The sequence below is a fragment of the Salvelinus sp. IW2-2015 genome, linkage group LG30, assembly GCF_002910315.2.
Source record: "Salvelinus sp. IW2-2015 linkage group LG30, ASM291031v2, whole genome shotgun sequence".
NCBI lineage: Eukaryota > Metazoa > Chordata > Actinopteri > Salmoniformes > Salmonidae > Salvelinus > Salvelinus sp. IW2-2015.
This window is the reverse complement of record NC_036869.1, coordinates 15842283-15855723: the sequence shown is the minus strand read 5'-3', so window position 1 is coordinate 15855723 and position 13441 is coordinate 15842283.

Below are 13441 nucleotides of genomic sequence, written 5' to 3'. Positions count from 1 at the left end.
CATTCTACAGCCAATGTTTGTCTATGGAGATTGCATGGCTCAATTTTATACACCTGTCAGCAACGGGTGTGGTTGAAATAGCCCGAATCCACTAATTTGAAGGGTTGTCCACATACTTTGGTTTGTGTGTATACAGTCCATTTGGTAAGTATTCAGACCCCTTGACTTTTTCCACATTGTTACGTTACAGCCTTAAATCGTTTTTTTCCGCCTCCTCAAGCTACACACAATACCCCAATAATGACAAAGCAAAAAGAGGGTTATAGAAATTATATATATATTTTTTTTCTTCTCACAATTATGACATATACATAAGTATTCAGACCCTTACTCAGTACTTTGCTGAAGCACATTTGGCAGCGATTACAGCCTCTAGTATTCTTTCGGTATGAAGTTACAAGCTTGGCACACCTGTATTTGGGGAGTTACAGCTCATTATATTTTTGTTCAATGAGATGTGTGTGTATTGAATTTATTTATTTGTATGGAGTAAGCTATTGTGTTCGCTGTTTCCGGTAATCAATAAATACTACTGCACAAAATTCTAAAATCACCCGATCAGTGTCATACCATGTACAATATATGAACTGTCTAATTGTTATGATGTTTTATCATATTGCAGACATGAAGAGATGCAGAGAATGGAGTTGGGTTACTTCTAAGTAACTTTGGGTTACTCTTAAAGCTTGTTGCATGCGTCGCAGTCAAAACGGTTTCCGCATATATTGTGACGAAATGTTTAGACTTTTTTGTTCGTTTGGGAACCCCAAACGAACAAAAAAGTACATTTTTGGGGTGGAAAGTCTACACTGATAAAACCAGCCTTTGTATTGAATCCCATTTGATTGTGTGCTTCCAATTTTGATCATCATGATTTAGTGATGGCAAAGAAATGTATTGATCTACTGGAATTTTTGAAAGAAACTAACTTGGTTCTGTTTGCTTGGACTTAAGAGATAACTATGGTTGTGTTTTTTTGCAGGCAGTAGTTTTATTTTAATGTATACATTTGCCATTTTGATGGTATAGTTTAGATTAATGTATTTACATTTTGAAAAAAACACATTTACTGTTTTGGAAAGGGCCACAGAGTTCTGTGTCTTGTGAACTCGGTTTTGAAAATCGACAACATTGTTCCAAAAAAATGTTTGTACATGATTGGGAGAAGCTCTAATAGATGCATCACATAAATGGAAAAAAAAGAGGAGCCCCCACAAAACCTATACAGAGAAGTGTGGGGACTAGCCTACGGCCTTTAATGCTAGGGAATGTACCACACACAGGTTTCCCTTGGAAACCATCTTGGCGTTAGCTGAAAATGGAAGTTAACATAAACCACACTCACCTCTTTTTTGGTAAATACCATATGTAGGAGGACCTTTCACATTCCCATACATTAAACACCCCCACCCCATTGAGCCAGTGCAAGAAAATTACAACAAAGTAGGTACAAAACACTGTTTTCGTCGCAAATAGTCACTGGGCAGAGGCTGATGTAAACCCAAAAAACTACAAATAAACAGATGCAAGTCCCGTATAGATAAACACATATTGCATCGACCTGCAGTGTATATGTCGTACACTGGCTCAGGATGCAAAAAGTCAGTTACAGCAGCTACAGACTTTTTTTTACAGACTTTTTCAGACCCTTTGCCCTCAGAGGAGGCCGTAGCACGCAGGAGGCTCGTTAGAAGGCATCACAGCTGACAAGCTCAACTGAATGACTCATTTCTGATTACAGTTAGCCCATGAGAGGGAACGCAGGAAACTGCCATGCCCTGGGGGGGGGGGTTGTGCTATGAGGATGTGCAGCTGCCAACCATGGGTAATCACAGCGGTGCAAGTTCCTGGTAGCAGCTGGAATTGTTGAGGTTGAGAGAGGGCAGCCAATTGCACAAGGCTCTGATCACTTTCCAGAGGGCACGGAGACAAGTGTGGACAAGAAACAGCGAGGCAAGAAGACAAGTCGAGGAGTGATAGATAGATAGCGAGGCCGCCACAGTCGAGCTGCTACTGCATGAGTGAGACAACTGAGTCACAGTTGAAACAACCCCTCCACTAGGCACAAACTGGTTGAATCAATGTTGTTTCCCAGGTTTTCCAACATTACAGCACAATCTTATTCCATTGTCAATTCTGTTCAGCATACTTTGTTACCATACGTATAATTTCAATTTTCTTTACTTTTAAAAGCCATGGTAGTTAAAATTATTATACTTTAAAAAAATCACACATACATACCAAACCAACAGAAAACAAAAAGGGGCACAGGAAGTGATGCAGCCCAGGAAGCACACGTCCATTTTCTCAATATCTCTATTTCAGCTTAACCAAACTCCATTAGCCATGTGCTCTCACCAAACAAAGCCATAACACACTCAAAACCTCAAACCTGGGCTCCACCATGCCTCCGGACTGCATTCACTTCCAATGGGCATCCGCCTGGCACACACAAACAGGGGGTTTAAATACAGATGCATTAATCAACCAATAAAAAGGCTTCTTTCATAAACATGCAAAATAAATCACACCTGTGACAATATGATCAAAGCATTATTCGTTAGACCATTACATAAACACTTATTAGTATGCGTGCCCAGTTAAAGGATGCAACCAATCAAAGACACAGTTAATTGGTTACCCTTTAATCAGTTTAGGAAAACATCAGACACCAGACATGGTTTTGATTTAACCTACTTTCATAAAGAAAAATGTTCATCATTAAATTCCTAATTGGTCAAAATGAAAACTTTCGTACTGTGCACAGTAGGTGCTCAGTGCTGTAGGTTGGTGATCTTTGAATGCAGCAGGTATTCATTCATAAAGGCATTACTTAATGTATCGAGTTTGTATACCAATTCTGGGGTCAATTTGGCTAATGGTTTATGTTAAGATTTGTGAAATATTTTCACAATATTTTACATTGTTCGTCTGCATAATTAGAATCTAACATTCATTTGCATGAGACGAAGTCTAGTTGATCATTAGTTAGTGCTCTAGTATCCTATGGTGCCAATGACATCTATAGTGCCACCAACTCGTCTGGTGCAGCCATCTAAGGTTACAGTGACTTAATATTCACACTGCTTCCAAGGAAATGTACATGAAGTTTACATACCAAATTTCATGGCCCCATGTCCATCTGTTCAGTTCTTATAGCCCTGGTGTGACATGTTACCATCTAGTGGTGTAGCATTGCCGACGTTGAATGCAAAAATGAATCATTCTTAAATTGATTAGAGGCTAATTCATTGAGTCTGTATTCCAAATCTGGAGTCAATCTGATGTGTGGTTCATGAGGAGAAGCTTTTAAAAGTATTTTTAGCAGTAGCATATGTGCTAACGTGCATCTATAGGAACAACTGTGGTCATATTTGAATGAAGCAATAATTGTTTCTTAAAACCATTAAAGACTGAGTGAATCTGATGTTTGGTTCATAAGAAGATGATTGCAGACGGTTTTGAGTATTGGTGTTACATAGTCAAACATATGAATTGTTAATAGTTTGCTTTTTTCATATCAATGCCAAACTTAACATGGTTCATCATGGTATTGGCTTTGAAGACCCAAGAAAGTTTCATGTTGATAGGCCACTGTGGAGTGGATTTACGAAGGCTTTAAATGGACACCGTGCTTCTACATCTGCATTGCTTGCTGTTTGGGATTTTAGGCTGGGTTTCTATATAGCACTTTGACATCGGCTGATGTAAAAAGGGCTTCATAAATAAACAATAAAAACATAGAAACATAAAATCTGATTTCCTGATGTATACATAACTCAGCCATCTCTTAAGCAATCCCTTAACTTTTCTGAAACTAAGTTTATAGATCTACCATGGGTGTTAAAAACCCTCTCTCATTAACCCTCTCTCTGACCCTGGAAGAGACACAACATTTGTAGCCTTTTACTGCTGAGGTAGGCTACCATCTCCCGCCTCAGTCTGACTCTATTATTCAGGCATAGGGCACTTCACACCTGTGTGCCAGGGACCAGTTTGCCAGGGAACTCAGTCAGCTGACCAGGGCCAGCCAATCACAGGCTCTACCCTCTGGAGGTAACAGACTTCCCCAACCCTGTGTTAGTGCATCACTGAACATGTAAGTGGACTTTGTTAGGGTTCGTGTGCATTTGATCTGTATACATGTTATAAGCTGCTATTGCTTTGTTAGTATATGCTTATAAACTCAGCAAAAAAAGAAACGTCCTCTCACTGTCAACTGCGTTTATTTTCAGCAAACTTAACATGTGTAGATATTTGTATGAACATAACAAGATTCAACAACTGAGACATAAACTGAACAAGTTCCACAGACATGTGACTAACATAAATTGAATAATGTGTCCCTGAACAAAGGGGGGGGGGGGTCAAAATCAAAAGTAACAGTCAGTATCTGGTGTTGCCACCAGCTGCATTAAGTACTGCAGTGCATTTCCTCCTCATGGACTGCACCAGATTTGCCAGTTCTTGCTGTGAGATGTTACCCCACTCTTCCACCAAGGCACCTGCAAGTTCCCAGACATTTCTGGGGGGAATGGCCCTAGCCCTCACCCTCCGATCCAACAGGTCCCAGATGTGCTCAATGGGATTGAGATCCGGGCTCTTCGCTGGCCATGGCAGAACACTGACATTCCTGCAGGAAATCACACACAGAACAAGCAGTATGGCTGGTGGCATTGTCATGCTGGAGGGTCATGTCAGGATGAGCCAGCAGGAAGGGTACCACATGAGGGAGGAGGATGTCTTCCCTGTAACGCACAGCGTTGAGATTGCCTGCAATGACAACAAGCTCAATCCGATGATGCCGTGACACACCATGACGGACCATCCACCTCCAAATCAATCCCGCTCCAGAGTACAGGTCCGGTGTAACGCTCATTCCTTCAACAATAAACGCGAATCCGATCATCACCCCTGGTGAGACAAAACTACGACTCGTCAGTGAAGAGCACTTTTTGCCAGTCCTGTCACAACCTGTCCTGTTGTGCCCATAGGCGACGTTGTTGCCGGTGATGTCTGGTGAGGACCTGCCTTACAACAGGCCTACAAGCCCTCAGTCCAGCCTCTCTCAGCCTCTTGCGGACAGTCTGAGCACTGATGGAGGGATTGTGCGTTCCTGGTGTAACTCGGGCAGTTGTTGTTGCCATCCTGTACCTGTCCCGCTGGTGTGATGTTCGGATGCACCGATCCTGTGCAGGTGTTGTTACACGTGGTCTGCCACTGCGAGGACGATCAGCTGTCCTGCCTCTCTGTAGCGCTGTCTTATGCGTCTCACAGTACGGACAATGCAATGGCCACATCTGCAGTCCTCATGCCTCCTTGCAGCATGCCTAAGGCACATTCACGCAGATGAGCAGGGACCCTGGGCATCTTTCTTTTTGTGTTTTTCAGAGTCAGTAGAAAAGCCTCTTTAGTGTCCTAAGTTTTCATAACTGCGACCTTAATTGCCCACCGTCTGTAAGCTGTTAGTTTCTTAACGACCGTTCCACAGGTGCATGTTCATTAATTGTTTATGGTTCATTGAACAAGCATGGGAAACAGTGTTTAAACCCTTTACAATGAAGATCTGTGAAGTTATTTGAATTTTTACAAATTATCTTTGAAAGACAGGGTCCTGAAAAAGGGAAATACATAATTTTTTTGCTGAGTTTATATGCTTCCTTAAGATGTTTATGTCAGGATTGCCTTCTGTAATCCCATGTTACATACTTCACACAGTCACGTTCTGATATGGTCATAGCCACATCCATCATGGCTGCATGTTAGCATGCTAGCCTTTAAAGCTGCCAACACTGATGCTAATGTCGTGGAAATTCTACACCAAGGACACTGGAAGTCAATATTAAATGAATCACTCTTTATTATCACAGCCGGAGAGGTTCACAAACTCAATCCAAGCTTGATGAAAACTCTGAAAAGGGCGAAACCTTTCAGGCTTTATATACTGCTACACAAACAAGTCATATAAGCATGATTTACATGATTCATTATTAACTTTGATTCCTGCATGTGACTGATTGATACCTCACTAGGCTTCTTCTCTCAAAGCTGGGACCTTGAAACTGAGATACTCCTTTTGGATCTCAGAACAATGTTCTGAGCGTACTGCCAATTGGTCTGAGGAGGAGGTCACAGTCACCTGCACGAACCAAGATAGAGTGATAGGAGATGCTGTGTACAATTCAAGGCTATCTTTTCAGACAACAACATTTTCCCTCACACTCCCTCCTTTCACCACTCTGTGATAATAATTGTTACATTTTATTAAGGTAAGCATTAGATTATGGTTTAACTATCAAAGGAGGTTCTATCAAAATACTTAGAGTTGAAGTCAGAAGATTACATACACCTTAGCCAAATACATTTGAAAATATATTCTTTCACAATTCCTGACATTTAATCCAAGTAAACATTCCCTGTTTTAGGTCAGGTAGGATCACCACTTTATTTTAAGAATGTGAAATGTCAGAATAACAGTAGAGAGAATGATTTATTTCAGCTATTATTTCTTTCATCACATTCCCAGTGGGTCAGAAGTTTACGTACACTCAATTAGTATTTGGTAGCATTGCCTTTAAATTGTTTAACCTGGGTCAAACGTTTCAGGTAGCCTTTCACAAGCTTCCCACAATAAGTTGGCCCATTCCTCCTGACAGAGCTGGTGTAACTAAGTCAGTTTAGTAGGCCTCCTTGCTCGCACACGGTTTATCAGTTCTGCCCACAAATGTTATATAGGATTGAGGTCAGGGCTTTGTGATGGCCACTCCAATACCTTGACTTTGTTGTCCTTAAGCCATTTTGCCACAACTTTGTCAGAATAATGTTTGTGGTCATTGTCCATTTGGAAGACCCATTTGTGACCAAGCTTTAACTTCCTGACTGATGTCTTGAGATGTTGCTTCCATATATCCACATACATTTCCTCCCTCATGATGCCATATATTTTGTGAATTGCACCAGTCCCTCCTGCAGCAAAGCACCCCCACAACATGATGTTGCCACCCCCATGCTTCACGGTTGGAATGGTGTTCTTCGGCTTGCAAGCCTCCCCCTTTTTCCTCCAAACATAACGATGGTCATTATGACCAAACAGTTCTATTTTTGTTTCATCAGACCAGAGGATATTAAACCAAAAAGTACGATCGTTGTCTCCATGTGAGGTTGCAAACCGTAGCCTGGCTTTTTTATGGCGGTTTTGGAGCAGTGGCTTCTTCCTTGCTGAGTGGCATTTCAGGTTATGTCGATATAGGACTGGTTTTATGGTGGATATAGATACTTTTGTATCTGTTACCTCCAGCATCTTCACAAGGTCCTTTGCTGTTGTTCTGGGATTGATTTGCATTTTTCTCACCAAAGTACGTTCATCTCTAGGAGACAGAACGCGTATGCTTCCTGAGCGGTATGACAGCTGCATGGTCCCATGGTGTTTATACTTGCGTACTATTGTTTGTACAGATGAACGTGGTACCTTCAGGTGTTTGGAAATTGCTCCCAAGGATGAACCAGACTTCTGGAGGTCTACAATTGTTTTTCTGAGGTCTTGGCTGATTTCTTTTGATTTCTTTTGAGTTTGGAGGTAGGCCTTGAACTACATCCACAGGTACACCTCCAATTGACTCAAATGATGTCAACTAGCCTATCAGAAGCTTCTAAAGCCATGACATCATTTTGTGGAATTTTCAACGCTGTTTAAAGGCACAGTCAGCTTAGTGTATATAAACTTCTGACCAACTGGAATTGTGATACAGTGAATTATAAGTGTTTTTTTTTTGTCTGTAAACAATTTTTGGAAAAATTACTTGTGTCATGCACAAAGTAGATGTCCTAACCGACTTGCCCAAACTATAGTTTGTTAACAAGAAATGTGTGGAGTGGTTGAAAAACGAGTTTTAATGACTCCAACCTAAGTGTATGTAAACTTTCGACTTCAACTGTATATTGAAGTAAGTGAAATCAACACATAAAACCAGACACTTTATCCTTTCAAACCCTTCACTCCGGGTTGTACAATCTAAAATACACACACATACATACACAATGGATCTGTATACTCAGAGGTAAAAAAATATCTCAATGTTTACCATTGTTTCCATGGCTCTTACCACATTTGGGTTACTTTGACATATGTTCTGTACTAACTGTTGTGGTGGTTATTTCTTTATTATCAAATGAGGAGAGACAAACTTATCACACAAGTCAGAGTTATACTTAAACTAAATCTTTATTAACTTATTCATAAAGAAAGCATGTCACACCACACACACAGGTGAATGATGTGAGGGAGCTGCAATAACGATGGCTGGTTGACACAACATTCTCGACTGTTTTGTTGAGAGCCCCGAGTCAAATAATATATTTTATATGGCAAAGATACACCCCTTTAGTCTACATGACAAACAACAGATGTGTTGAATGGGTCACAAGGTTAGGATTTGTATGAAATAAATGAATACTGTTCTTATTGTGTGGAAACCAGGGTCTGGCCCCCAAAACAAGGTTCCATACCAGAGCCATCTCCACCCTGGTACCTCCCCGTACACAAACCAACTCATGCTATGGAATGCGGTCTTTAGGTTTTATCACCAAAGCATCGTAAATCCACTGTCAGCATTAAGCCCCAAAGGGCCAACTCAGAAGAACACACAGATGAGAGTGTTCAAAGAACCCTATTCTATTCCATAAAACAACCATTTGATGTAAAAACAGAATTATAACATAATCTTTTAATTTTGCTCTCACAGTGTCCCTGGGCCATCAACTGGTCAAAATATGAAACCTGTTTAATATCCGCTAGGGCCTTCAAAAAGTTGGTGCTGACTTATCAGCTCAATATTCAGTACTAAAACATTTACTTGGATCTACTGTCACGGCCGTTGCTGGAAGAAGACCAAGGTGCAGCATGGTGAGCGTACATTTTCCTTTTTATTTCAAAATGTCACCAACAAAACAACAAATGAAAAACAACCATGAAGCTTACAGGGCATTAGTGCCACAAACAAAGTTAACTACCCACAACGAAAGGAGGGGAAAAGGGATACCTAAGTATGGTTCCCAATCAGAGACAACGATAGACAGCTGTCCCTGATTGAGAACCATACCCGGCCAAAACATAGAAACACAAAATCATAGAAAACAAAACATAGAATGCCCACCCCAAATCACACCCTGACCAAACCAAATAGAGACATAAAAAGTCTCTCTAAGGTCAGGGCGTGACATCTACTCCAATTCTGGACAGTGTTCCACGTAATGGAAACAGATTATTGTTTTAGATGACATTACCTTATTTAAATCAAAGGTATATTCAAACTATCGAATTGAGAAATAATAATTGGAAATTGTCAAAAATGTATCTTATTAAATTATTCATGCCTGTGTCCCTTACAGACTGAGTTCAGTGAGTACCACTCCCTTTCACTGGCGGGTTATCTATTGGTCCACAGGAAGCTTCTTTAACCCAAACACCAGATGGCAGCCTCTAATATACACTGCTCAAAAAAATAAAGGGAACACTTAAACAACACAATGTAACTCCAAGTCAATCACACTTCTGTGAAATCAAACTGTCCACTTAGGAAGCAACACTGATTGAGTCAATAAATTTCACATGCTGTTGTGCAAATGGAATAGACAAAAGGTGGAAATTATAGACAATTAGCAAGACACACCCAAAAAAGGAGTGATTCTGCAGGTGGTGACCACAGACAACTTCTCAGTTCCTATGCTTCCTGGCTGATGTTTTGGTCACTTTTGAATGCTGGCGGGGCTCTCACTCTAGTGGTAGCATGAGACGGAGTCTACAACCCACACAAGTGGCTCAGGTAGTGCAGTTCATCCAGGATGGCACATCAATGCGAGCTGTGGCAAAAAGGTTTGCTGTGGTCTGTCAGCGTAGTGTCCAGAGCAGGAGGCGCTACCAGGAGACAGGCCAGTACATCAGGAGACGTGGAGGAGGCCGTAGGAGGGCAACAACCCAGCAGCAGACCGCTACCTCCGCCTTTGTGCAAGGAGGTGCACTGCCAGAGCCCTGCAAAATGACCTCCAGCAGGCCACAAAATGTGCATGTGTCTGCTCAAACGGTCAGAAAACAGACTCCATGAGTGGTATGAGGGCCCAACGTCCACAGGTGGGGGTGCAGGACGTTTGGCATTTGCACCGTGCAGGACGTTTGGCATTTGCCAGAGAACACCAAGATTGGCAAATTCGCCACTGGCGCCCTGTGCTCTTCACAGATGAAAGCAGGTTCACACTGAGCACATGAGCACATGTGACAGACGTGACAGAGTCTGGAGATGCCGTGGAGAACGTCTGCTGCCTGCAACATCCTCCAGCATGACCGGTTTGGCGGTGGGTCAGTCATGGTGTGGGGTGGCATTTCTTTGTGGGGCCGCACAGCCCTCCATGTGCTCGCCAGAGGTAAGCCTGACTGCCATTAGGTACCGAGATGAGATCCTCAGACCCCTTGTGAGACCATATGCTGACACATGCACATTTGTGGACTGCTGGAGGTCATTTTGCAGGGCTCTGCAGTGCACCTCCTTGCACAAAGCGCAGGTAGCGGTCCTGCTGCTGGGTTGTTGCTCTCCTACGGCCTCCTCCACGTCTCCTGATGTACTGGCCTGTCTCCTGTAGAGCCTCCCATGCTCTGGACACTACGCTGACAGACACAGCAAACCTTTTTGCCACAGCTCGCATTGATGTGCCATCCTGGATGARCTGCACTACCTGAGCCACTTGTGTGGGTTGTAGACTCCGTTTAATGCTACCACTAGAGTGAGAGCACCGCCAGCATTCAAAAGTGACCAAAACATCAGCCAGGAAGCATAGGAACTGAGAAGTTGTCTGTGGTCACCACCTGCAGAATCACTCCTTTTTTGGGGGTGTCTTGCTAATTGCCTATAATTTCCACCTTTTGTCTATTCCATTTGCACAACAGCATGTGAAATTTATTGTCAATCAGTGTTGCTTCCTAAGTGGACAGTTTGATTTCATAGAAGTGTGATTGACTTGGAGTTACATTGTGTTGTTTAAGTGTTCCCTTTATTTTTTTGAGCAGTGTATTATCAGTCCCAAGGCTAAATCCCTCTGTTTGTCATGTGACCTTGTATTAAAACCGTAGCTTCTTAAAATGACAATGACATTGCTTTATTAGAGTTCTATCTGAAAGCCACTAATATTACCATTCACATACTGTCAACACTCATTCAATTTGAAATCAACTGATAGATCATGAGTACCATGAATCTTTCCACTTTACTTTCTTTATCACTGTCTTTGTTACTTTCATTAGTCTCTATATAAGTTTCCTTAAACTAGGACCCTTCTAGTCTTTCCAGTAGGAAAAACCCTCTCAATCACTACTGCTAATACACACTGACCACTTTCAAACAATGTTCTGCTTTTACCCCTATTGTAAGGTTTAAAAACAAACAAAACAAACATGATGACTTTCTCCTTATTGGAAGGAATTGTTTGCATTTTAGTCTACCCTAACAATGTTACCCTTAATATGTATTACTGTTGTATATTCACTTTCTGTTTCGCACTCAATAAATATCTGTTATTTTGAGATTAATTTGTTATGAGCCGAAATTATAAAATACATTGGCCAATTCAGAAGGGGAGAGAGAAACTTTGGAGGGAGCTTCGTTTTTAAGGTAGCTCTCGAGACTAGAGTTTCTTTCAGGGATCAACATATATTGCAACTGGGCTAGCACTGCCTATCAGTCCACTGTCATTGGAGTGCTCTGTCCAAAATAAGTCTGGCACCTGAGACAGGATAGACTGGGAAACAGTGTCAGACCCCCACTCCTTCTGGTGGAGGGGTTCAATTTGGCTGCTTACTCATTGGTTTAATATCTCATCATTTGGGATATCAACGAAAACTCCATCTGGGGTACAATAAATTGAAGCATTAAGTTTAGTTAACAAGTCTATACCTAACAAGTTACAGTTGGGTGGGTGAATACAGAAAATAATTTTCAATATTCATTGGTCCTATGGAATAGGGCATGGGTTTTGTTTCAAAATGTATTACCGGGTGGATGAAATCCCATAAACGTTTAAGCACCTGTATCTACCAACATAGGAATTTCCATCTCCTGTATGTATACCATAATTTTTGGGACAGATTGGTCTCCTTTTACCTGTGGGCATTGCTGTTTCAAAGATGCTGTTTCCCCTGAGGGGCGTCCCTATTGTGGCTGGTTAATTTCATTAAATTATTTTGCATTGGAAGCTGTTTTTTGTTTGTGTACTTTTTACCCTTTTTCTCCCCAATTGGTAGTTACAGTCTTGTCCCATCGCTGCAACTCCCATACGGACTCGGCAAGGTCGAGAGCCATGCATCCTCCAAAACATGACCCCGCCAGGCCGCATGGCTTCTTGACACACTGCTCGCTTAACCCGGAAGCCAGCCACACCAATGAGTCGGAGGAAACACCGTACAGCAGGTGACTGTAGTCAGCGTGCATGCGCCCGGCCTGCAACGAGTTGCTAGAGCACGATGGGACAAGGACATCCCGGCTGGCCAAACCCTCCCCTAAACCAGACGATGCTGGGCCAATTGTGTGCTGCCTCATGGGTCTCCCAGTTGCGTCCGGCTGCGACACAGCCTGGGATCAAACCAGGGTCCCTAGTGACGCATCTAGCACACGGGTGTCCTTCCAACTCTTTCTCCTGAAGTCTTTGACCGCCACGAAATCACCTGGGTTCAAATAGTTCTCAGCTCCACCTGCCAGGTTCGGCAAAGATGCCTTTACCCGGGGGGAAAGATTCTTAAGAACACTGTTAAGGTTGACACAATACTCAACCATGTCTTCCTCCATTCCTTGCAGGGACAACCTGTTCTGGGGAAAAGGTGTATTAGTCATCCTCATGGGACGCCCAGTCAGCACCTCGTGTTGAGAGAAACCAGTGACTGTGTGGGATCTTCCTCTCATACTCATCAGTGTCAATGGAAGCACCTTTACCCATGTCAGGCTTGTTTCACCAATTAGTTTAATACATTTTGTTTTCAGAGTTTGGTTCAACATTGTTAGTCATGCAAATCTAACATTGTACAACCCCGCCACCAGAGAAATTTTATGCAAACACAGTAAAACCTACTGTACACCAATATTTATTTACAAGATCCACCATCCCTCCTTTTGACACATGGCCTTGACCTTGACCGTGACAATTTGTCAAGGAATTGGAAAGTACCATGGGGCATGGCTGGTGTGCTCCACACTTCCAGCCATTCACCCGAGGCATCCTTCTCTGATGCATCAGCCGTTGCCTGCAGAGCAACAATGTCATTAACAGAGAAAGGGTTAGTGGAAGCAGGAACTGCTGGCATCTGTAGGAGGGGAGTAGAAGATGAAGCAGCCATTTTAGCTGTGCAGTCAGCCTTAGCATTCCCCAGAGAAATGTTATCTTCAAATAGAGGAGGGGAGTTGGA